This window comes from Mandrillus leucophaeus, unplaced genomic scaffold, assembly GCF_000951045.1.
Source record: "Mandrillus leucophaeus isolate KB7577 unplaced genomic scaffold, Mleu.le_1.0 Scaffold891, whole genome shotgun sequence".
Taxonomy (NCBI): Eukaryota; Metazoa; Chordata; class Mammalia; order Primates; family Cercopithecidae; genus Mandrillus; species Mandrillus leucophaeus.
The window spans coordinates 409,714-414,563 of record NW_012109708.1 but is presented as its reverse complement, the minus strand read 5'-3'; the positions used below and the strand labels follow the sequence as shown (position 1 = coordinate 414,563).

The window sequence follows — 4,850 nt, the reverse complement described above, 5'->3', positions numbered from 1 at the left end:
GTGTGTGTGTGTGTGTGTGTGTGTGTGTGTACAGAGTCTCCCTATGATGCCTAGGCTCGTCTCAAACTCCTGGGGTCAAGTGATTCTCCCTCTTTGGCATCCCAAAATGCTAAGATTGCAGGTATGAGCCAAATCATATGAAAGAAATTATATTTTAAAAGTAAAGTCAAAAGTAGAATTTAAGAACAAAGGAATCCTATTTCTATACTCACTAGTCCCAGGTAGACAAACAACATGGCCTTCCTCAGCCTCTTCCTGAGTCGTTTCAGAAGAGTGTGAGCCATGAGAAATCATAGCTGTTATTTTCTGGTTGAAACCGACACTTTAGGCTACTGTTTTCATTTGCCTGTTGAAAGAGTAACTTAGCTGTATTAACCATTTAAATTAAAATCAAACATTTTGAAGGGTAAAACATGGGGAAGAGACAACATCTACTTCATTGAAGGAAGCAGGTAATCAATATAAAAGGAATGAGAAAAATCACCATTGGAACCACGGGTGTAACCAATGTTTCCAAGAGGCTTCAGCAATGACGCTGAAACCAGCTCATGAAGGTTGCCAGGGAATAAGATGTTCACAGTGCTTTGATGTCTCATCCCACAGATGACTAAGAACAAAAGGGAAAAGCTACCTTCACAAAGAGAAGTCCAGTGGACACCACCTCAACCAAAATTATTAAACATAGAATCACCAATCGTGGGACAGACGCAAAATATCCTGGTGTGAGGCAATAAGTACCCAACACTGCCTAATCTGGATTAGGGATTTTTCACTGTTTAATCTGGATCCACTCATGAGAACACTGTTTAATCTGTATTCTTGCCAAAATGCTCAATCTATTCTAGTCAGGAGAAGAAAAAAGCAATCAGATATATCTAGATTATGGGTCACTGTACAAAACAAAGAGCCTAGAGTTTTCAAAATGTTTCATGTATTGAAAGAACTACTCCAAAGTAAAAGAATAGAGAGACATGACAACCAAAGGCAAGGTTAATCTTTGATTAAACTGTGGATCTAAAACAAAAATAAAGAATATTTTGGAGACAATTTGGTGAATCTGAATATGGGCTGTACATCAAATTACTGTATTATAGTTAGATGGTACAATTGCAATTATGTAGAAATATGTCATTATTCACAAGAGATAAATGCTGAAGTGTTGGGGTAAAACATCATGCTCTCCGCAACTTACTTTCAAATGATTCAGAGAAGAACGTACTTACGGAAAGAGAAAGAAAATGCAAAGGTGGCAAATGCTAGCCACTGGTTAATCTAAATGAAGAATATGTAAATGTCCATTGTTTTGCCTTTTAATTTTCTGTAGGCAAGGGAAAGATAGGAAGGAGGGAAAGATAGGAAGGAGGGAAAGTGCAGGCATTTCTTATCAATTTATACCTGTAAAAAATCAAGTTAAAAAGAAAACCAAAGGCTTAAAATTCATGTAAACATCCAATGAAATCAATAGTAATTTTCTGTCAAATTTCTGAAAAGCCATTAAGACTGTAACATACCTGACTAAGATCACTTGTCGGTAACTTGAAGTATTTTTTCTGGAGGTTCCAGTCCTTCTACTTCATATGTTTTATTCCATCATTCCTGGAATTGTCAGTTATTCAAAATAAACCTCTAAATGATCTTCGTGAGATATTTCATCATCAATATCGTCCTTTAATAAAATTAAGAAAAAATAAAACAGACTCTAAAGTAGTGACTAAACAATAATTTGTAATAAAAAGGACTAAGACATAAATAAGTCAATAAAATTAATAAAAAATAAAACATGCTCTAAGGTAGTGACTAAACAATAAATAATTTGTAATAAAAAAGACTAAGACATAAATGAGTCAATAAAACTAAGAAAAAAATAACGCAGGCTTTAAAGTAGTGACTAAACAATTTGTAATAAAAAATACCCATCAGACATAAATGAGTCAATAAAGTACACAATTTTTTTTTTTTTTTTGAGATAGAGTCTCGTTCTGTTGCCCAGACTGAATGCAGTGGTGTGATCTCAGCTCACTGCAATCTTCACCTCCCAGGCTCAAGTCATCCTCCCACCTCAGCTTACTGCAGCCTCAACCTCCTGGGCTCAAGCAATCCTCCTGCCTCAGCTTCCCAAGTAGCTGGGACTACAGACGGATGCCACCATGCCCAGCTAATCAATTTTTTTTTTTTTTTTTTTTTTTTTTTTAGGGATGAGGTCTCACTATGTTGCCCAGGCTGGTCTTAAACTTCTGGGATTAAGCAATCCTCCTGCCTTGGTCTTCCAAACTGCTGAGATCACAGGCTGTAGCCACTGCACCAGGCCATTAACACTTACATGTGTAAAATACATCCAGAATATCAATCACTACAAAACATAAAAACAGTCCATCTTGATGTGACTTACCGTACTACGGAAGTGTTTTAAAAATGACGTACAAATCATTGAGAAAATGAAAGCACAAAAGAAGTCTATCAAAATTACAAAAACTCAAAACTGAGTGAACAAAACTTCGGAAAGAATGAAAACAATCGGAAAATAACTTCAGGAAAAAAATGTGAAAGAGAAACAACACAATAACAATTTGTGCCCTCTAAAAAACAGAGGTTAAAGTCAGAATTTTTTTCTTTTTTTTAGATGAAGTCTCACTCTGTTGCCAGGCTGGAGTGCAGTGGCATGATCTCAGCTCACTGCAACTTCTGCTTCCCGGGTTTAAGCGATTCTCCTGCCTCAGCCTCCCAAGTCCCAAGTGGCCTCTGGGACTACAAGAGTGTGTCACCATGCCTAGTTAATTTTTATATTTTCACTAGAGACGGGGTTTCACCTTGTTGGCCAGGCTGGCCTCGAACTCCTGACCTCAGGTGATTCACCCGCCTCGGCCTCCCAAAGTGCTGGGATTACAGGGATGAGCCACCAAGCCCAGCCAGGAAAATGTTTAAAAACAAATTGAGCAAAGATTATAAAAGTTTCTGGAGTAGCACAGTTCCCAAAATGATCACGATCCATATGAAGTCTGAGCCAGGCTGACATCCCCACATCAGGGCCCTTCCTGGTGTTCGAGGAATCTGCAACACAGACAGAGGTGCAAGAGTCACTGGGGAGGCACAGAGGTGGAGGGAGGAGGGGCTCCCTGGGGTCGTGCAGGTCTCAGAGAGGTCCTCGGGCCCTGGAAGGTGACCTTGGGCCCGTGAGCTCCCCACAATCAGGTCTACTCAGATGCCAAGGCACTGAGGCCTGTGTGCTGCTGTCTGCTGAGGGGTTATCTGTCCACAGAGAGTGTCTGTAAGTGTCATGGAGGAAGAACTGAACCTGGGTGCTCACACAGGCACCTTCAGCAGGCTGGTTCCCCGGAGAGTAAAAGACACAGAAACAGGGGAAATCGAGGATTCCAGGATCAACAGGCAGAGTCCCATGCCCCTGGGCCCTAAGAGGAGCAGGAGGTCTCATGACACAGGGTGGGGTGGTGACCCTGCCTTGCCACCCAGATCCTCTGTGCCATCCAGACAGAAGAGCTGCACATTGAACATGCATAGCTTCCTGGAGCACGTCATTGGTATTGCCTAATAAGACCTGGTCTTTCTAACATCCCCACTGGACTTCTCTTTGCATTGTAATTTTTAAAATCATGCTTTGGTAAGACATAAATTTCTCACATTCATGTATTCTAGCATAAAAGGGTTACAGAAGACATACATTTTTGAAAGAGTGAAAAACAATGTATATGTACACACACACACATATTCATATGTGTACCTTATTTCAAGATTGAAAAATATATTTAAAAAACAGAGGTTTCCTGAATCATGCCCTCAACTCCTCCCAAGTGAGCATGGCCCTGAAATGTCTTCAGGGGTTTGTTTTGTTGGCATTTGGAACAGACACAGAACGACTGACGCCCAAGCCAGTGCTCTCTACATATAGAAGTCTTCAACCTCATCTTGAAAAATGGGGCCATGAGGCCACCCCTGACCCCCAGGGCTCCACAGAAGCTGAAGAACCCCTGGGACTGGGCACATTTCAGTGCTTCTTGGATCCTGCCGTGTCCCCTGCTTGATGCCAGGACCTACTGAGTGCCCGCTGGCCTCAATACTGGGCAATACTGGACCGGGTGGGCTGCTTGCTCGTGTGACAAGGAGCCTGGGGATGCTCCATCCCTCTCACACCTTTCCCAGGAGGCCTGAACTGGGGGCGATTCATGGTCAACCCTAGTGTCTCCTCAGGATGAACTAGTGATGCTCCCTGTTGGCCTCAAGGGGCTAGGGGGAACAGAGCTAGGTCCCCCCAAATGAGATGCTGGTGAGCTGAAGTGTCACTGCAGCAAATAACACAGTGCACAGCCCCTGGTATCCTGCACACGGTGGCCCGACCAGCACCTCAGTGTCTCCCTCACTAAGCAGCCTGTGGAGGGCTCAGCCCAGCAGGCTCAGGGGCTGCTATGGAGTGGGTGTCTGTTTCCTGGAGGATGTTCTCAGGGCATCTCTTCACTTACCTTCAGAGGTCTCTAAAATATATTAAAAATGTCCCAACAGTTCAGGATATTCCACCGGCTATTCTTGCTGGGATTCCTGGTTTTCTTCTTGGGCTTCCTGGTTTTCCTCCTGGTTTCCCTGATGGGACAACAAGAAAGTGACCGTAGCCATGAAGAACACGGGCACGTGTCTGCTTCCCTCATCATTCTGCCCGCCGCACACTCACTCTTCCTCTTCCGCTTTTGTTTTTTCTGTTGCTGCTTCTGCAGGTGCAGAGGAAGGACTTGCTGACACCTGTGAGAAAGAGAACAGTTGCGTATGTCCAGAGACGCCAGTGCAGGAAAAGTCCTATCTGGGAAGGGGGTGCCCAGAGCAGACCCAGATGTCACTGGGAGTCC

At 43.1% G+C, this 4,850-nt stretch overlaps 1 long non-coding RNA gene across 1 annotated transcript in view; it reads right to left on the bottom strand.

Moving 5' to 3' along the window:
* LOC105531524 overlaps positions 1-4,850 on the bottom strand; it is a 26,253-nt gene that overhangs the window by 16,722 nt on the left and 4,681 nt on the right. The window contains exons 2-7 of the long non-coding RNA XR_001004820.1: positions 4,679-4,746; positions 4,473-4,578; positions 2,390-3,048; positions 1,512-1,666; positions 1,193-1,395; positions 213-346 (exon numbers count right to left, since the gene is read on the bottom strand). This is a non-coding gene — a long non-coding RNA (uncharacterized LOC105531524). The remainder of the gene's footprint in view (positions 1-212; positions 347-1,192; positions 1,396-1,511; positions 1,667-2,389; positions 3,049-4,472; positions 4,579-4,678; positions 4,747-4,850) is intronic.